The sequence below is a fragment of the Thermobia domestica genome, chromosome 4 (assembly GCF_964235325.1).
Source record: "Thermobia domestica chromosome 4, izTheDome1.hap1.1, whole genome shotgun sequence".
In the NCBI taxonomy this organism is placed as follows: Eukaryota; Metazoa; Arthropoda; class Insecta; order Zygentoma; family Lepismatidae; genus Thermobia; species Thermobia domestica.
Genome location: NC_137457.1, coordinates 46,602,194 through 46,625,058, shown reverse-complemented (window position 1 = coordinate 46,625,058; position 22,865 = coordinate 46,602,194).

The following is a 22,865-nucleotide window of genomic DNA, read 5'->3' as shown; positions in this document are numbered from 1 at the left end:
TAAACTCAACATCAACGACATTCCGGATACCGGTTCTGAAAGACGGGCCTGAGTCTAATAAAAAAATACGAGTGTGTAGCATAAAGCCTACAGTGCATAAATGATATACCAACTTGTCCTAGGTGACCAATAAGAAGCACGACTGCTGTATTCCCGAATCAAGGCTGGGGCGCAGCAGGGGGAGCTGAGCGTTTGGGAGGGCGTACGTCGGTAGGGAGCTGGCGTCTCAACTACTGGAGTTACACGCATAGTGGAAAAGCACATATACACATAAAATACTTCAACTGTCACTCAAATTCATTTTAATGTGGTGTGCACTGACAGTAATTACTCATTTTCACACTTTCATTCCTTCACAAAATGTGTTTCCCATCCTATTTTACCCATAAATTTTCTATTTGGTGGAATCGTTTGCTCGGAGGAACCCCTCAATTCACATGGAGAGCGATAGCGAGTAAACGCGAGTTGTTAGAGCCCCGTAGGGCACATTACTCTCTTTTTTTATTACAACTGAAATGGAGGCGAGTCAGTGTTCTGCACTCCTTCCCTCTTGAATATGTTGATGCTATATGAAACGTTCTGGGGAGGATCTAGATAACTGCTCCATTATTATGTGCATTTACATCAGGCTAGGTTAGGCCTAGTTTGTTTCAGAGTATAATGAGAGCTCTTGGACATTTTACACTTCTAGTTATCGCTTAAAAGCTTTTCTCGCATCATTTCTCGTCTGCTCCGAGGAATGGGGTGAACATGTATTCGCCAAGCGGTGCTTAGTTTCTACCGAAATTGCATACAGCACAACCCAGTAATGTGTATCGTTAGATTTAAATAAGGAGTAGAAAAGTAAAAAAGAAATAATTTAAAGATGAACCCTCCCTCTGGCCACAATCGACAATAGCACAAGTTCCTTGAGTCCACCTCTTTTCCTTGTTTTACCTTTCTTCCCTTTACCTGCTTCCCCTTCCCCCTTTTAATCACTTATGCTCCGTCGTTTCATAAATGAATGAAAATTATATTAAAACATTCAAGCATTAACATTTGAGCCCCCTCAAAATTCGAAAAGTGATCGTCTTTCCATCTTTTTCTTACTCTTTGTGGGCCCATTCCATACCATGAGCTCTGCAGGCCCATTCCATACATGACAAATTAAATAAAAGGACAATATTTACAAATCTCAAAGCCATAAGAATAAAAATTATTTCTGGGGCACTTAATAGTAGATTTTTTTCTAAAGTGTGTCCACGACACATTTTTGTTTTATCTACCTTTTTTGTGCACTTTTGTGTATGTAATGTAGTGAACTTATTTGATGTTTCATTTGTAATTACATGTACTGTGTAAGGAATAAAAAAATGTCTTAAAGTGGGCCACCTCGAACTGCGGGGAGCTTCCCTGGACGACAGTTGCCATCCCTGCCCCCCACAAGTTACACTCCTGGTTAGAGGCAAACAAGCATGATTACGTCAATTGCTGCAAAATTCTTTAGTTTGTTGTTTTTACATTTTCTAGTTATAACTAGTTTAGATCTCATAGATTTGCAGATGTTAGAATGTCACAATCATACATGCTGACTCAACTATAACAAATATTCTTCTTTGCACAGAATCCGTAGAAAAAGCTTGCGGCAGAGTTACAGAGAAAAAGTGGAGACGATAATTCAGAAGTGGCTGCGACGAACGAAGGAGATACAGGAGGGTAGAGAAAAAAAGTAAGTTGTTATGATTTATTGAACAAGTCTAGTTTTAAGTTATAAAATTCCACAAATTCCCAAAGTAGCAAAATTATATTGCGGTTCTTTTAATAGATTGCGTAGAACATCAGGTAGACGAACAAGATAACGTTAAGAATAGAAACTGAAGTTTCATGTACTCTGGAAATAAACTCTACGATACCAAGAAGCTGTGTTGTATTGAAGAAATAGTATACTTGCTTACAGTTATCGTTAAATTTATTTCTTTTTAAAAATGTCAGGGTGTTTACTCAGTGTTTAGCAAAACTTTTGAAAACAAAAATGATAGTTTCACCTAACAGCTTGATATTCATTTGTCTTCATGCTACACAAGTAGCAAATTAAGATATGAAACTATAAATAAATGCATAGAAATGTTTCAACCTTTTAGGATTTCCACTTTTTGAGTTAACCTGAGACGTTCACTCAAACAGCTACTGCTTCCTTAATATTTGTCGTAGGATCACGGTTCATACCTTGTTTCTTAAGGATAGAGGACATTTTCCAATGGTATCACTCGCTTGTCAGTATTATACACTAGAAACGGGAAAAACTGGGAGATTGTTTGGAAAAAAGAAATAGAAATTTTTTCGCCCTTCTGGCCCGGGCCTGGGTCGACATATATATAAAATTCAAAAATGTACTGCGTCATTATTGTATGACCTACAGTCACGGTTCAAACGTCATTTTCTTCAGTATAACGAGCTCTTTCCAACGGTGCCACCACCTGTCCGTATCGTACACAAGAACCGGAACAATCGGGAAAATGGGAATTTTTCTGAAAAACTCACACCCTCGGACCCCTCCGAAAAACACTTGTGCCCCTCGTACCCGACCCTGGTTTCACATAGGGATCTTAAAAAATTTGAGAAATACCTAATGGTGCACGAAATTCGTATGCAAAGTTTAAATCTGATATCTTGAAACTTAAAGGCGTGAAAAATTTCTGAAATTTGTTTTAAGAAAAATGTCACACCCCCATTTGGAGTCGCTAAGGTCACCATCTCGTTGCCAAACGCATCTGGGGTGTTCTTTGGTCCATCCTAGACTTGACCAATAAAACAACTGGCTTAAATATTTGTTATAGAACCTAAATAAGCGATCAAATACAATTCTACGCCGTATTACTATACAGAAGTTACTATAGTACAGAATTTATTATAAAGCCTAAAAGGGTTAAGGTTTGGAAGAGAACGCCACTGTTCAGCATTGCACTGCTGCCACCTTTACATAAATTATTTCGGAAGGGTGGGGATATATTCGTACTTACAGTGTATATTTTTCCGATAGTTTAGAAAATAATCCCCTTCCTTTAACATTTTTCGATCTTACAATGAAACGAGAAAGCCTGTTTCTTAGATTGAACGACTTTTGGGAGTTAAACTTGAAATTTGAGATTCATTGTATTCTGCTTGAACAGAATAAAGTATGAAAAGGAAATACATTTTGTGGCCCAAGGCTGCAAGAAAAAATATTATTTTCAGAAACTGCCGCTAATAATATATTTTGTAATTTGTATTGATTAATTGATTTTGAGTTTAACGTCCGTTTCAGCAGCGAGGGTATATGAGACGTGGACCTACTGATTAACGTGAAATCCGAACCACGTGGGCTCTCGCCGAGAATCGAACCCGGGTCTCACACGCCAAAGGCGCGTATACTACCCGCTTAGCCACGGGGGAGCTCATTTTTGTAGTTCAATTTGTAATTTGTAATTGTAACTTTGTATACCTTTGAGTCCAGTTTCTATAATTTAAAGCCAAATGGTCCCAAGTTGAATCCGTCATATAAGTTTTACTCTTTAAAGTTAAACATAAAGAACCTTACTTAACAGCAAATTGTACCCTACAATCAGGACAACCGTTAATATGAGGAATATGTTTAATAACATTTTATGCCTTGTACACCATAAAATACAATTTGATTATTCACCATCTAAACTAGATTTCTTAGGGAAAATTAGGTTAGTTTGCTGTAGAATACAGATGATAAAGAGTTAGTTATGTTATGTGGAATACAATTGAATAATATTTTGCCCTTGTACTTCAAAATATTATTATGACGGCTGAAGAGAACCCACATCCTCTTATTTTAATAAAAATATGTCAATTTCACATTAAATGGTATGTAAATATAGTAGCAGAAATTCAAATTTATAAAAACAACACGAAACACAATGTATTTGATATTCGTAATTTATTGACTATTTATGTTCCTACTGCCGTTTTTAAAGGACAAGGAGAATCGAAATTGAATTGCAGGGACGTTAAAAACAAAATTACATAAAGATCATTACGGACATTATATTTCATCTGTATTCAATCAGCATAAGCCCTCAACAACGAAATAAATTCAATAGTATTTATAAAAATTACTTTTCAGAACGAAATCTGTTCCTCCCTGCCGTTTTTTAATCGCATGTGAGAATACGCAACACCACGACACATATGTTTGAAAGAAAAGTAACCGACAGCTTGCAGGTGATTCATTGAACATTCTCGTAAATACAAGAGCCGTTAGAAAGCACATTGTATTGATAGAGCATAGAAGAGGGCGCCTGAAAGTAAGTATTGCAGAGAGTCTTCTAAAAGGACGGTAGGAATATCTGGGTTAATGATCGAATTGGGAAAGAGCTCCTGGTTAAGTTTCAAAAATGTTGCAGGTATCTTCTCGGAAACAAGAAACACTCTGACCATGAAACAATTGTTGAACATATGTTGACCAATTTTCGCGCACTTGGGTGAAACACGAATCTCATGGTAACACGATTATCTACATTCTCATCTCGATTTTTTCCCTGCCAATCTTGATGAGGTAAGCGAAGAGCAAGGGGAAAGATTTTACAAAGATAATACTGAAATGAAGAGCAGATATCAAACCAGATGGATGTATTACAAAATAGGCAGACTATTGTTGGATGATGAAGACGGATAATGACAATTATGACAGAAGTAGTAGGAAAACTAAGATCGGTTCATTTAAAAAGGAATAAGTGGCTTCTCAGTGAACTTAAGAACCAGCGCAAGTAAGTGTATTCAACATTATATCCTAGGAAATAAGTTTTTTGATAGTATTATTATGTTTGTATAGCATTGTTTAGTGTAACCAAAGCAACCTAGTTTATTTGTTTAAATTATTTTATTGAACTGTTTTGCAATATTTTTTTGTGGCTTCCCAAATTATGTAATACTATACACGGAAATATAAATGATGGTACTGCTACAAATAAAGACTACAAATTGTAAAAAAAACTGACGTGATAGGCATAAATGAATGTCATTTCTGCAATGAGCGTCGAAAAATCATTTAGCATTAAATGTTAACTTGTGAACAACCGAACCTTTTTTTCAAAATGCTGACCAATGTTATTATACCTAGAAACACGGTATGAGTAAAAATGACTGGCGAAACTAAAAAAAAAATAAATGAAATCTTTAAGTTTAACGTCCGACGCTTATGCCGGCTAGGCTAAAGGAGACGGTGATGATGAGAGATGAGTGAAATGGTGGAATGAAGAAAGTGGGAGGAAACGGGAGAACCCCGTGAAAACCCACGAGCACGGTGTTTGTCTACCCAAAGTTCACTTGGCGGGAGCTGGCGAAACTAAGTGTTCATTTTTAAGTATACAATGATAGTATGAAAGGTGATATAATTACTACTACTTCGTTTAGCACTATACTATTTTTGCTGCTTCTGCTAGTATATTAGTACTATAGCATTACTACTGTTAGTGGTAGTAGTAATATTACTACTATCGCTACTAGCAATGTGAATCTAAACTACTTCTGTGGCTAAATATTTATTTTAGTTGATTCGTCATTAGTACTAAGCACTAATATATGATTATTCGCTGTATATTTGAAACTTGTGACAGTGTAACCAAGTTGATTTTTATACACCATTGTACTGTACAATTCCATTTGCAGACATAGCTGTTTGTTAGAGCATGTTAGGTTTCTGCGATTTTTTCTAATTGATCAAACAATAATAATGTTTTCCTTCCTTAACTTTTCGGCAGGAGATACCGACATAAAATAAATTACCACATATTACATTTAAACCCATCTTTTTATATGGTTCAACGAGGCTTAAAACTACATATTCCGAAAGCTATTGAAATTGGGACCGAGTCTCATCTTTTCCAAGGTAAGGATAACCTTGCGACAATATTTACTTTCAAAATAAGGAGTGACCAGTACCTTATTTCAAGTTTATCAAGTGTTTCTGTCATTAATTCTATGAAATGACACCTGTAAAAATTTCGCAAGGTTTGCATACCTTTCAGAAGGTTTGTAACCTTTCTGTGAATTTGCTATAAATAAATCACAAATGGAGGAAGTCAATGCAAACTTATCTTTTCAAAGTCTTTCACGTTTGTCCGTAAAATCAAACCGGAAGAAAATCATAATTTCGAGCATTCTATCTGTAGGCATTGCTTTCAAAAACACTTTAACCTCACTTTGTAGACCAGCAGCATGTAAGCTCAAACCGACTCTAGTATATAACAGTGCAAAAAAGTTGTTCCTTAGAAAATGTCTAATTGTTAACTCTTTCGGGCCTTAGTCTCAGTACACCGTTTCATTACAGACAGGAAATGATCATTTACAATCAAAGGAACAAAAGGTGAATTTTCCATAATATTTTGAACAGCATGATGTGTGGGACCTTCTGCTATTCGTAGAATATTTTGAGATGATCGTCTACCTTTTGCTGGTGAAGATCAATCTAGGATTTCGCACTTAGTCCCATCCGGAGAAATCACGAAATGAGACTTAAGTTACCGACTAATACTGCTGAAATCAAAATTCAAACCACACATACAAATGCCGGATGTGACGTCAATATAAATTCGATCTTAGTGAACATCATGGACCGATGCCAACCATTAGTGAACGGGTATATATTTTTTAACTACAGTGACGGTACTTGCGCACATTATGAACGAAATGATAATGGCTGCTTTGATCCTGCTTAGGTGGGAAGGAAGTATAGTTTTCTTACTAATATATATATATATATATATATATATATATATATATATATATATATATATATATATATATATAGTCAACATATATACATCACACCAAGTCTTCTCTTAGTGATTTTACAGTGTATTATAGTGTTTACAGTGTATTTTACAATGTTTCCAAGTGTATCAGTGTTTTAGTGCAACTAAGCTTCAGTTATGACAAATGTAGACTAAAGAGGAAGACACGAAGGAAACCGAAGTGAGACGGACAACACGAAAGGATCCGAAGGAATAGGAGCCAAACGAGGAGGGCACATAAAAGGAGGACCACGGAGGGACTTAGCATCAGTCGACGAACTGATCGCAAAATATTCTAATAACCCTGGAGGCTGCTATAATGCTAAGGTCTTGACGCTAGACATTACCGTACCACCTGAAGGCTGCTATGAGCTAATGGTTTCTAGAACCAAATCTTTGGAAAACCTGGATTCTGCTATGAAGCTAAAGGGTTACACGTACAGAACATTATAACCTATTAAGCTTCGTCATTGTAGAGACTTTGTTATAAGAACTTTTGTAGATACAAGACATAAAATTTTATAATAAAATTGGTGAAGGGATAAATCTCGGTCCATCATTGACTCTACCCGTAAAACATTTTAATATAATTTCAGAATGCTGACACAAATAATACTTTTATAAATGCGATATATTTTTCAAAAAGTCGCTTCCTTTATTTGTCGACGCTTTTGATTTCAAAATACTCTCTTTGTTTCCATCAAATTATTATTGTTATTGTTCTAGGCAAATATGACAGCAATGTAAGAACTGACTTTTTGGAAAGCTACTGAGCAAATCTAAATCAGCGTTTCTGTTTCTACATTAGTACAAATTTTGCCCTTCGTGTGAGTTGTGTCGAGATAATGGCTCAAGAATTTTTGCGTACTCAAGAGATATATTATGAGAATTGCAGCAATTGTCTCCAAATGTATTAGGTAATGAGGAGGAAGGTTCCAAGTGTGAAAATGAATATGTGCACCTCGAGGCAGGTGAAGAACTACATGCTGTATCAAATGCACCGTTCAATGATGGTAGCGAAATATATGACGAAGATTGTGAAGAATCAATCAACGACGATCAATATAATGATCACAGACAGTCAGCAGGCTCTGGGTCTAATTTGGAGATTTCTCCGGATGGGACTAAGTGTGAAATCCTATATTGATCTTCACCAGCAATAGGTAGACAAGCATCTCACCAAAATATTCTACGAATAGCAGAAGGTAACACACACTATGCTGTTCGAAATATTATTGAAAACTCACCATTTATTCCTTTCAGTTTGATTGTAAATGATCATTTCCTGTCTATAATTAAAGGGTGTACTGAGGCTAAGGCCCAGGAGAGTTAACAATTGGATAGTTTCTATGGGAGAACTGTTATAATTTTTTTGCACAGTTATATGCTAGAGGTGATTTCAGCTTACGAGACATGCTAATAAAGCGCTGCTAGTCTACAAAGTGGGGTAAAGGTGTGTTTGAAAGCAACATCCAGAGATAGAATGCTCGCAATTATGAGTCTCTTGCTGTTTCATATTACGGCCAAAAGACGTGAAATACTTCGGTAAGATACGTTTGCTTCATTTGCTAAATTTGGGATTTATTTATAGCAAACCTTCCTTCAAACCTTCGGAAATGTTTGCAGGTGTAGTTTCGTACAATACAAGACAAAAACACCTGATAAATTTGGAATAAGGTGCTTGTTAATCCTTGATGTAGAAAGTAAATATTATCGCAATGGTTACCCTTACCTTAGGAAAGACGAGACACGATCCCAATGTCAACAGCCTTCGGAATATATAGTTTTAAGCCTCGTTGAACCGTATAAGAAGATGGGTTTAAATGTAAAATGCCACAATTATTTTATATCGATATCGCCAGCCGAAAAGTTGAGGAAATAAGACATTAGTATTATTCGATCTATTAGAAAAAATCGCAGAGACTTACCGTTGTTTAAGAAACACCGATGTCCGCAAATCGAATTGTACACCCAGCCACACAAGTAATTCCGCACTAAGTGCTCTAATTCCATTGCTTGGGGTCCTGGTCTTTTGCAGTTTTGAGAACGCCTAGGCAGATGCAACCCAACTTACACGTAACTTTTCTTCGCACTAACAGCAGTTCGTAGCCCTTATTCAGTTGTTTATGCGAGTAAAATTGTAAAAGTAGGTGACTAACGAAACACTTCTCCATTCTAAGATCAATCTTTCAGGCTCATAGCATGTTGTCCAATGAACATCATATGTTAATCTCAATATTGCTGTGTATAATCAAAACAATAAAACACTGATCACACATGAATCAGAAAATGCATGAAAATAGCTGAAAATATCAAATCTAGAACAACTACTGGAAATAACCTTGTAAATGAATGCCTCCATTCTCCAATTCTTCTCATTCCAACATTTTCTTCTTTCTGGAGGAGAGAAGATCTTGCTTATCACACTGAGTTTGCATTAGAATTAAAATTTAAACGAGAAAACTTTAAAAAGCTTCAGCCCGGCCGGGACTCTAACCCGGATCTACCGAATATAAGTTCAATACGCTTACCACTCACCCAACGTGCCATTTAAATCTTCCCCAAACTAACACCTAATTAAGATCGTTTCATGGAAAGATCTAAACAAAATACTCAATTATAACAAAAATATATAACCAAAATATAAATAAGAAAATATAAGCAACTTTTGTGCGTGTCTTAAATACTTACTCGAGTTTTCCTTGCTTAACTCAAAAACACGGAATAATATACCCGTTGCTCAATCAAGATAGTTTCACGAAATGTTTTTCAGTTGAGCCTACATCATCAGCAGAGCCGTAAATTGTGGGGTAGGGCAACTGTTACCAGAAAAGCTCCCCGCCGTTCTAGGGGGCCCATTTTCAGACAAAATTTTCTTACTTCTTATACCATAGGAACATGAAATTAGAAATGAAGCATTAAATCGGGTAGCTACATTACATAAAAAAGCACACAAAAGGTAAATAGAACAAAAATGAGTCATGGATCCGTTTGAGTATGGCATTGAGATTTATCAATATTGTCCTCTTACTAATTTTGCCATGTATGTAATGAGCCCAGGGAGTAACTAACGGAAGAGCAGACCTTCCCGTGCGAGAGGGCCCACAGGCTTCTCTGGGCCCATAAAAATTAAGAGAAAGTTGCAGAGAGGGGGGCAAATAATTAGAAATCAACTTTTTCTAGGGGCCCAATTAAGTTTGCCCCCCGAAGAAAATTTGAGTTGATAATGAGTTTATCTTCCCGTTCAGTTACATTTCGTTTTTAATATAACTTCCAATTTGCAAAGAAGAAAAGACGACAGAAATTATTTTCACATTCTTCAAGTTGTAACAACACGTGTAGAAATAGACAGTTCTCTGTTTATGTTCCATAACTACTAGTTTATTTTCTTATATTCATATGAGGTGTTTGTGGCAAATTGAGACCACATGATCACTAGGCTGCTGAACATGAGGCGCAATCCACTAGGGATTCGCTTTCCTCTGAAGAGCAAATTCAGAATTTTAATTGTCCTCAGTATTTATGTGTTCGTGTTCCTCTAGTGTAAGGAATACGTCGAAAGGACATGATGTACCAGTGGCGAACAATATTCCGCTTGGGGCGATTTGTTTAAAAGAGATTGTTAAAGCAGTATATTCCCATTGCAGCTACTTGAGTTCAAATCCTGTCCATGTAATTATTATTCTTTCTGAATGGGAAGATAATGTTTATGTAATTGGTATTGTAATTATGTTATCCCTTTATTATCATCATCATCATCATCATTATTATTATTATTATTATTATTATTATTATTATTATTATTATTATTATTATTACCAGAGAATGAAAGAAAAGTAACATAGTCGAAGGTATTCATAGAAACAGAAAAAATATAGAGTATGTCAGATGTTTTTTAGGTTTATATGTGAACGCAATAATATTATTACGACTACGGATTTACAGATAGATTTATCATTTTATGACAAGATAAGATAAAATGGAATATAAAGATTTGTTAGGTGATGACAGTCATGCATTTTGTTTCACCCTTCTTCTAAGTAGAAACGAGAGGTGACATCTTAAATAGGATCATTTTCGTGACTAGCGATCCCTATTATGATTTCGGTCACTATTAGCAATATCTGCACATCTACAAACAATTCCTTAGATCTCAGTGTTGGCCGATAGTACAGCAGTAAGGACGTGTTTAGCCCTTATGTATTTATGAATTCTTGTCCGAACAAGTTACTTGTCAGACAGTTACGAAGGTTGATACAGATGACATAATTTTGTGTTAATGACGTTTTACCTGTAAAGGAAGTTCTCTCAACTCTTAGACCCAGAGAAATTGAATATTTTTCATGTTAGTATACGTCAGAAGTATCAGTTTTATAAATTGTAAAAAATTACTGAATTACCACACCCGGAATCGATCTCGCGTATTCAACATTGCGAAACTAACCCTTAAGCCACTTTCCTAAGACAACACTGTTCTTGGAGAAGGAAAAAATGGAGGTGTAGTGAATTCAGTAATTACACACTTTTACGATTCCAGTGTAATAATGCTAAAACTTTCTGATTTAGGTCGTGATAAAATAGTAAAATATCATGCAGAAAGAAGAGTCGAAATAAGTCAACTTTAAATTGACAACTCATATGTATTGAGGCGGTGCCATATGCTCTCGCCTCGAGCCCTAATTTTTCCCGCACAGCATTGAACAGATACTTATATTGATTGGAATCTGGTGTTTCAGGGAACTGGATTATTTTTTAAGGTTAATTCATTTAACTAACCTCTCTGCTCACTTCTGACAGCATCTTCTGACGCCGCAAAACATCAACGAACCACAAAATTACTCCCCCAAATTGTGTTAAATCACCTATATGTGAGATTTCATTACATTAAGGTGAGTCTAAAAACACTAAAATGTACCAGAAAATTACCCCGAACGTGGATCGAACCACCAACCATACTGGGCGGGTGTTTCTCCGACTTCGCCAGACAATGAAAGAGACATCGGTTGTGAAGAGATACATCGTTGAGATTGTTTTAATCAGGTCAATCAGAGTGTTCTACCAACCGTATATATGAGACGATAACTGTTTAGGACAAGATAAAATGAGTTCGCCATGTAATTTTATAACAAAATGACGCGTGTCTATTTACTTTATTTCATAGTTCTGCCATACTCATTTTCTAATGATCGACGACAGTTGCCATCTAAAATCATACAATTATCGCACTCTAGATTTTACACTTCATGACGTTGAGGCAGTGGTTATTCTTGACCCCCGGAGCTCATTGTAGGAACAATTCGTCAGGAAAAAATAATATATAAAATAACCGCATGCACATAACTGGCGATAGTTCGTGTTGTTCCCTCCGCGATGCTCCGAGACGAGTCGAAGGAGCGCGGACAAAAACGAATTCCTCGCTGCGACGCAGTGGGTACCTCAACACCCTGACACGATATATCTGTTTCGACTCGACGAAACCCTGCCGGCAGTGGGACACCGTCTCTTCTCAATATCGACGATGGAAGTTTTCCAGGAAGTTGGACACTAGGTTTTGGCAACGTTTACGGCATGGGGTGGGTCAATTTTCATATAGCCTCGCTGCTGAAAGTAACGTTCAACTCAATGCTTCGCATCATCTATCCATATATACTGACCATGCGATTTATACTAATTGCTAACAGCTTGTTTATTATATGGAGCGCTTAGAGTACAGGGCAATGAACCCATTAACGTGTGAGAAAAACAGACATAACATTTGTAATGTAAGATTCTGTATGTCGTTACAAGAAAAAATCTAGAAACAAATTGTTACGAATGGCTTGCTATGTTATTGGTCTATAAGGTCATACATCAGCACAGTTGCTTTTGATAGTTTTAACTTTTTGTTGGATGCTGCCAGTTTTGGAAAAGATTATTCCTTTTTTGCTCATTCATTTAACAATTCATAAAAAGAACTGTCACAGACTTTATGTCTTCTCTTTACAGACGTTCCATTTTATGCCAAATTTTTCTTTGTAGTATTTAGATCAGGAACATTTGCAGACCATGTGATATGTGTAATATCCACTTTGTATTCACGTAACAGTTCATTCACAATATTTTCTCGGTATACAATCCAATATTCGACTTGATACTCGTTCTCTGGAATATGGCCATATCGAAAGAATGAGCAAAAGCGACGCTTCATTCTCGATAATTTACGGAGTATTTTTATTATTTGTACCTGTATAAAGATAAACATTCACGCGAACAATAGCCTTTTAAATATCCCACCACAATACAACATTTTCATCTGTTATACAGTTTTTTTTCAAACAGTCAGCTCAAAGCTGCCTGGAGAAAATGCCATTTAAATGATGATAGAATTTTGGATTCGTTTGAAAAGATGATCTATTGCTACTGGTCTTTTGCCTTTCGTGGTGTTCAATAACGCTTTGAATATTTTACTGCTCTCTGTTGTTCATATTTTATTTTAACTGATACAACTGAAGTAAAAAGTCAATAAATAATAAAGTGGGACATGAAGAGACGGCATGCATTTTTTTCTTATCTATGGGAATTAGCTTTGAGTATCATAATAACGCGACTGAATATCAATATATCATGCAGTTAGGGTTGCATTGTTGGCTCAGAGATTAGCTGATTATGATCTGTATTGTACTCTCTAATTAGTTCCGGTTGATTTTGTAAAGTTTACATTTGGAAAGTATTACAATACAGATCATACAATACATGTCGGTCGCGGTAGTAAATGATTGGTTCCATGCCATTATAGAAACTACAACATTGATTTCTGCTAGATTCCCTGCCCTCTTCATAAACAAAACCGACAAAGCAAAAATGCTCCACAAATATGATGTTTAACCATATTGAGATTAGAACGCAATGACAAATTATGCCACTTTTCGCATGCATTCTTTCGTAAATGGTTGATGCTATAATGTAGTGATACCCATACAGCATACACATCTCACCAGATACAAATATTAACAAATAACCACAAGAAACATATGTGTAGTTTATGCCTCTTTCTTTATACTTAGTAGATCATTTATCTTGATACCCTTTGAGAAATTTAAGCTAATGGACCAATATTCTTAAAAGTATACTGCTCAGACGTACTCCGAGAAAATAACAGATGAATAATGTTACACGAAGTTAACTTTTTGAAATTGCATTTTGTGAACAAATTTCAAATGCGCATATCAAACTTTAACTTACACTATTACATGTATTAATGTCTTACTAGTAACGCAGACGTAGCAATCCACTTCGAAAAAACTGAACTGTCTATAACTATGATCATAAAAGGATTAATTACAAATGATCACGAATAGAATTACATTGTATCTAATGAGTGACTTTATTTCTAACCCCCATTTCTAAAAAAAAATATCATAAATAACTACCTCTTCTAAATAACTGATTCCTTAATAACTGATTTCAATAACTGATTTTAGATCTCAATACAATCTTCAGCAATTTCACATTGCAAAATGCTTTGGAGACTGCTACTTTTTCAACATTGCAGAAGTTACTTAGCTCCAAAAGTGATTGTAATTATACGTAACGAAATGTATTTTTATGATACTATGACGAAAGGTAAACAAGAACAAAACATTTCAAGAAGTTACATATATACAGGATCCCGCTATATTTTTATAGTGTGTATATAATAATGTAAATTTAAAGTGTAAACAAAATTAATATTTTCACTTCACTATTTTGTAACATTTCACTATTTTGTAGATTATTAGTAAAGTTATTATTAAAGGATATTATTATTAGATTATTATTAAGGCATTTATTTCCTATATATTGATTTGTAATAGAACAACATTGCATACTTACTTGAACAGTCGACTGTAGAAAGTAGGAAATTAAACACATATAAGTATTTCAATTCTGTCGGTCGACAATATGTAATAAATAATGTTTAAAGTTGGAGAACAATAAAAGACTACATACAAATTGTTTTCAATATTTCGTAATTTCTATAAAATATTTCAGGTAAATCATATTCATTGCCGGTGCATACACACAAGGATTATTTTCACATATTTAAATTTAGACTGTTACATATAATTACGAAAAAAACTGTCTTAGAAAATAAAGTTTGTTTAATATTAATGTTTCTACATTAAATTAAGACGAGGAAGTTTCTGCTAGGTCCTAAGTATTGGTAGAAGAAAAAGAAACAAATTGATGTAAGTAAAATTATTCATTTCTAGTGACGAGATAAGCCATTTCTCATTACTTTTCGTTTTCATTCTGAACTTCCGCATCAGGATTGCAATCTCAAACTCTGGCTACTCTCAGATTAAGCAGCCATGTTACTCTAACAAAATACACCAAGAACAAGACTATTATCTTATATAATTTAGACTTCAATACTTTAGAACATATTGCAATGTAATACTTTTAAACACAACAGCAACAAAACATAAATGCTTTCGTTCGGCATCTAAGTTATTAGTGGAAGTCTCTTGGTATGCAATGTTGATATTCTATATTTGAATCCATCTATCCATTAAGAATGAAGAATTATATTTTATTTTATTTTCTTACTCCACAACAACGTGTAACAATAATAAAGTACTACAAATTTATATGCTGCTTCAATCATGGTGCGATATATATCTGAACATGTAGCATGTCAAATTTTGAGAAATAATAATGTTACGAATATAAGTCTATACAGATAATAACATCCACAATTTTAATCCCAAAATTAGTAATTCTTTGTTAATTTCATAGTGAGACAAGCTAATTGCGGACCTCATGCAGAACGTTGAAGAATGCAAATAAAAAACTGGGAAATATAGAAGCGTAAGTACATGTGCTAGAAGGGTAGTAGATATTCGTAACTCATTATGATAATAATTGTGTTGAATATGACGTTCAAAGAATGAATTTTATGGATGAACAAAAACAGTTGTTCTTCAGATTTATAGTGGCAGGAAGATACATCAGATATACTCTTATTAAAGGTTGTTCAAACATATAAACAAATGTAGCCTAGTAAGGTGGAAATTAATTGATAAAAGCATATACATATGAAGACGATTCGTATGAGATGGTACGTAAGTAAATTGATAACAGTTGTCTATGTCACGTAGAGTTCATTGCCAGAACAGAAAGAAATCAATACCTTCAGTTGCTCTACTTTATAGGACATTCGTCATAGAAAGAGAATATTCGGAATCTCTTTGGTCTTGATTACATCACGCACTCATCGACTGGGAAGCGGTTTGAAATTTTATTAATGTTCTCGTTACTCTGTTGTCTTTTAACCTAAAATTCATAACCTAAAATTATCTTACACAAATTCCTTGGGTGAACGATGTAAATTAATTTGTATTTGGTAATGTACATGGTAATTTCCACAATCGATAATTCTAACACTAATTTTATATATATACAAACTTGGCTTAGGATTATCCATTGTGGCAATTGCCATATAATACTTATAGTATCTCTTTTAATTGCATAATATAATACTTGTTAAGAACCGATTGCATGTGATTACAATAAAAATCACCATGTCGAAGATTCCCCTGAAATCAATGCTCACACAAATTATTCATATTTTCGTGCATAATATATGCTTTGAGTACCTATGAATCAAATGTGGAGATATAGTGTGTAGATACAGAATGACAAAGACCACGTTGTTTATTGTCAATTCGAATACCCTGTTTGAATGTTAAGTACGTGTTAAAATCTGAAGTTTTTCAAGTTCTATTTTTGTCAATTTTAAAATCGTGTTCTAGGAAAGATTAGATACAGGAATAGCAAAGGTCAAAAATCCAATTGGTGTCATTGCTTTCAATATGTTTAATACTTTTCAAATATACAACAGATAACATTACACAAGAAATCACAATAATAAAACTTGTCGATAGTTCGCAATGGAGAACCATCCATACCTGCAGGATGTATTTCAAATATTTAGCGTAAGCACATTAATTTCACTCACCTGATCTTCAACGGTACACTGATATGGTGTTTTATTTTCGTAGAACTGCACACAGCAAATGGGAAGTAGCTACATTCTTCCTTCCCCTTAAATAAATCTAACTTATTTTCACAATGTAAGTTACAAGTTGTCCAGACTGTGTGAAAGAAACGATGTAAATGAAGAAAATGTAACACAACGCAGTCCCTATTCAGATCATCTAACACACATTTTGGATATCGTTATATATATGTCTTCTTGTTTGGGAGGCAATTAATTTTGTCTGTGTCCAAACCTTGTTTCTTTACAAATAGATGCATATTATTCCTACTTAAATTGTAGGGATTATTGACCCATCACTACGCTGCATCTTCAAGTACGAGTTGTTAAGAATTATATCATGTAATAGCCCATTATGGTTGTCAAACTTCATTGTTTCACAAATTCTTCACTCTATTTTCTGCAAATTCTTCGTCTCATAATTCAGGAAATTAGTTCACACATTGCATTAATTTAGTCGATATTCCATTTGTTGATGTAATGAAATAGTCTTGTAAAGTTTACTAGTAGTATTACGCAGTTCACACTCTACTCTTTTACGAAACGTTATGCTATTTCTGATCACGTTTAGTTTTCAGTCTATTCATAGTCAGCTACGCCGTTATTTTGAGGGTCTTCGTTGAATCCATGTAGGTAAAGCAAATTGTTCCAAGCTGATTTTAAATGTAAATTTAAATGATATTCATGTCTGATTTACAACCGCTAACCAACAGAAAATTAGTTTAAAATCACAATCGTTTTAAATGTTAACTTCAAAAGTACATTTTAGTATTTTATTTTTTAATGTATTTTCTTCGCCTGGTATAGGCATAATATTGTGAGTAGAATACTGCTACATACACAATGGCACTTTATTTGAGCTGAATTCTATCTAGAGACTTACTTAGCATTTTTTTAAGATCAATAAACCTTAGAAACTTACTAAGCATTATTTAAGATCAAAATACCTTGACTATATTAATCGTGATAACTTAAAGATCAAATTGTAATGAGAACATTTGTCTACCTGGGATATACAAAAAAAATTATAGGAGTAACTGATATTTATAGAACTTGAATATTACCGGAAGTTGTTTTGTCAACGTTATCAATCCCAAATACCTGCACTGGTATGATATTATTAGTATTAAGATGATTAAATTTCTGTTAACCTCTTGTCACATCTAAAAATATAGGGGAACAAGACCCTCCTCAAATACTGCAAAGATTTCAAACGTTTACAGTAACTAACTCGATTACCATTTTTAACCAGATCAAAGTAAGCATTTATCGTCACTCTTTTATATATTCAGTACATTCTTTTATTTACAATCCTAATAAACCTTCTGATTTCCTGATCCTGATTTCCTATTACAATTATTTCTGAAGAACATTTTCGAGAGTGATAAGGTATTTGGACTCTGTTCGTGGGAGATGAACGCACGCGCATGAACGGCAGGGAAGTTCTAAGCCTATGTGTTCGGTATATCTATAAATATCAGGTTGTAGAGAGATTTATATGTGGTGCCCCTGTGACTTCTACGAAGGCTGAAATTATAAAAGATGTAATTGTTAGAGAAATCAAGAAATTTGGTTCACTTTTTTAAAAAAAGTTGATGGTGCTTCAAATGTTATATGAAAGTATAAGGGAGTCCACCCTTTTAAAATAAAGGGCTCCTTCGTGGCTAAGTGGTTCGGATTCCCAGTGGGAGCTCATGTAGCTCGGATTACACGTTAATCGGTAGGTACACATGCTGCTGAACGGTACGTTAAACTCAAAATCAACTCAACTCTTTTAAACTAAACTTCTCCCTATATGATATTTCTGCACTGTAGATCATATTTACTTTAACTCGGTAAGAGTTCGCGAATCCACTCCACCCGATAAGAAAGTCGGAAATGCTGTTGGTTATATTTTTATGTTGTTTCATGGCAGTAATAAAAGACTGGACATCATTGAGCAAGTTGAAGTTGTAATGGTGCAGCCAGGGAAGAATACATGTCTTTTTGACTTCTGACACTAAAGTGGCTGTGATCTGTAGGCACTTTACCACTATATGTCACCGTCATCTTTGAAACATATATATATATATATATATATATATATATATATATATATATATATATATAAAGGTACAAACTACAGGTGATTTACAGGTGGATTGTTGCTTCTGTTTAGGCAACCTTCAACAGCATGCTTTTTGCAAGTAGACTGACATTTGTTGGAATCCCATAGACAAAGTAAGGAATTTCATAATACTAGCGGCACACATTGTGATACATTTTGTCTCTAAACACCGTGCAAGAACTTGTTATTATTAAAGTAAATGATATTTTTGATAAGCCAGCCAAAAATGATCAAGTCTGCAGAAGAAGTCGGTTTTGTTGTCGACAGTGATGTTGATCAAGCTTAAATATTGCGTGTTTCTGAGAAATACCGAAGACAGTTGTCGAAAATATTAGTTTGAGAGTTAACGATGATTTTCAGGTGTGCTTGGGGACATACTGGAATCGTGATAACTTATGCACATAAAAAGTCATTTATTTTAACCTTAAATTATATATGGTTAAACTGCAAGCGAACAGTGGTGATTAGTGTTTGGATTGCCAGTTGTCTTTTGCGAATAATGTGAAGTAATTATATTTTTATATAAATGTTTTTATGGCCTTATATTCATATGATGGATGGTTGAAAATAGAATTCCGCTTCCAGAAGTCGTAAGCGCTAGTTTTGCAAGAGTCAGAATAGTTGAAAGTTTACGGTGAGTGAGTATTAGTAATGCTACTCGAGAAGTACGCTACGTAATTATCAAGAGGATTATAGATTACATTCATTTAGCTAGGTATATTAGCTCTTAAATACATATAAACATTATATGTATATGGCAAAATATATAATAGAAGCCTATTATACAGAGGTCGAGATAGCCCCGAGGAAAATCTACACAATTTAAATTAGAATCCTTGAAAATCCCTGCTTAAAAGTGATTAAATACAAATTAAATGAAAGTTTAAAATCAAAGTTTTTCAAGAAAGTTAAGTTAATTTAAAACGTAAATTAGTAGGGGAGATATGTATGTTTTGCCTCACTTTGCCCCCTCTACCCCCTAACTGCCCCAAAAATTTATGAAGCCGCCACTGACCATTACACTTTAACACAGAAGGATACCCCCAAGTGAGATTGAATATGCTTTTATGACATTTAAAATCATAAAAAACTTACATCTAAAACTTATAACTAAAACTACACTACATATAATTACATCTACTCCTCTTCTATCTTATAATGCCCCCAAGCTAGCGTATTTACACCATCTCGCGCTATATATCTTTTATCGTCCGAGGAATCTAGTGCCAGGTTATGAACTGTTATGCTATATATATCGTGCTTATAACTTCTAATGAGGTTTATGTCCTTATACGTTTTAACATTTTTAAATAAGCTTTCTTTATAATCATCAAATTGTAACTCCTTAGCAACTACGCATTTAGTTACTCCTTTAGCTTTTTTCTATTCTTTATTTTCTACTCTATAAGCATACATCTTTGATCTCAAGCCAATAAACTCTGTCATTATCTTACCTTTATTCTCATCTTTCATCTTACCTATTACTTTTTTGTTTATTAGTGGTAGTCCATATATGTTATTTTCCTTGTGTGTAACGGTTAGAGATCTAAATCTCTATTCCGTAGTTTAAAAAAAAGGTCTCTCGAGAGTCCGGATAATTTGGTTTAGTTTCCTACCCTGTAGTGCTTTCAGCTACTGTCGAGAGGAAGCTTAGTATCGTTCTCCGTATGCTTGGTTGTCAGCGCCAACGGTGATTTTTGGAACTACTCGTTCTACGTTTGAATAGCTCCGGGTTGGGCTAAATATAATAGTTCGGAATTGCTAAGGTGCAACATCACCTAATAAGTGAAGTAAAAAACCGGCGGAGAAAATGTCTTTACAATGTTTGAGAATTCTAAGTATAATTAATCGTGAAGTTATTACCAGAATTGTTATATAGAGCAAATCATAATATGAAGTTAATATATATATCTTCTTATCGTGAAGTGTGTTTGAGTAAGAAAAAGGATTTCGAAGTAAGTTTCATTACTAGTGACCATTTTGATTGTGATCAACATGTGATAATCGGTCATTTAAGGTGGTGTATTTCGTTATTGAATTTTGGAAGATCTCCTATTATTCAATTTATACAGTAAATTGGTAAGTTCTTTAAATATATATATATATTTAACGTTAATATTTTTGTATCTATTTTGAAGATTATTGTAATTCTATTCCTATCAGTTGTATCGAAAAGTCACTTGCTTAGATTTTTGTATTCAACTCTATTTGACCATATATAAATCATACAGTAAGAATTATCTTCTTTTCTTATATAATTAATCACTATATAAACCTCATTTGGCACATTTGTATTTGACATTTTGAACTTTAGATGAGTAATTATTTACTTTTTCGATGTGATATAAATTCACGTCATTTTAAAAATAATAATACTAAAAATAATTCCCCCCGATTTAGCAGAGCTAGATTCCTATTCTGAACAATTATCTTGATTTATAGGACCTGAAGCTAATATTCTATTCTGTGCAACTGCACTTTTGTTTAGATTTTTTTTATTTTCTAATGTGCGTTACACAGTTAAATTCCGAACTATTATCTTTCCTTACAAGCACCAAAGTTTTGGATAGACCTTGTATAAGTGCTATAAGAGTAGTTTTCTTAAATGTATTTAAGAGAATGATCGTAAGGATAAATGATATTAGCAATCAGTGTCCTTGTTAAGATAGAGCAGTCAGAATGTCAGTTAGGAGGTGTTTCTATTTGTATATTTACATACAAGGGACATATTTTTAAATCACGTAAACTTCAAGTTAATAATTTAGGGTCTAAGCAAGTGAAAAATACAAAACGTTGCATTCTACATCTTAGTTTTGTTGTTGTTAAGTACGCATCGAATCCAAAAGCTGTGCCTTATTAATTGTAATCCTTCTGATAGCAGGAGTATATTTAAAAAAAAAACTCAATAAAATGTACAGGAGTTCTTCCAGTAATAGTCGTCCTGAAGGCTTGTGGTTAAACGGGTTTTCCAATGGTGACCATGGCCTCTTTATTAGGAGTCATAGACCACGAACAGAAAGTAACAGTTCGAGTGAATTGTCAACTCCCGATCCTTTCTTGCATACCTATAGCGATTCTTGGTTAGTTACGTCTGGTAGCTATTCTTCATCGCGTGGTGACAGACAAGCAGGAACTAACGTGATGCAAACTGTAAACAAGGACGATACGACTCGATCAACCGTATCTTGTGTAAGTCCACATAATCCTTTCGTCATGGAACAAAATTCATTGATAAGACAAGAACCAGTTTCTGTTCCGATGGAACCAGGTTTTCATAAGTTGGTAGAAAAAGAAGGAAATAAAAACACAAATCCTTTTATTTCTCTTACCGATAATCAGCCAACAGTATTGGAAAATAGTAGACTTATAAATATTGGAGTACCTTTTTCTACCAATATTGACAAGTTAACAGTAGATATAACTAGTAACAACTTCACAGATATATGTAGATCCATACCAGTATGTGACGGGAGTGACGACCTATTAATTTTTGAATTTTTGTTATCAGTTTATCGGATTGTCAAGCAAGGCATATATCCGATAGAGGCAATACTCATGGCATCTATTGGGAAAACTCGTGGTGGTTTTCGTACTGAATTGTTAAGAGAAATAGGGTTATCACATGATTGGATATACATAGCAAATGTTATTTTTACAAATGTAGTCACACCCATAGGTCAGAGACATATTTATGATAAATATATTTACTGTTTACAACAGACTACAGAAAGTGTGTTGGAATACGCAAACAAAGTGATAGACAGTTTTACGGTTTGTTATGGCGGTATGCAGGACGATAAATTGAGAGACATATTGTTGCGGGGTTTGAACCCAGTAGTCAGACATGAGGTTTTTCGATATAATACACCCTCATCTTTACCAGTATTTGTACAAGAATTAAAGAAATACAGCATTCACCAGCGTAATGTTGACATGTATAATTCGTTGGTAGGTGCCAGGC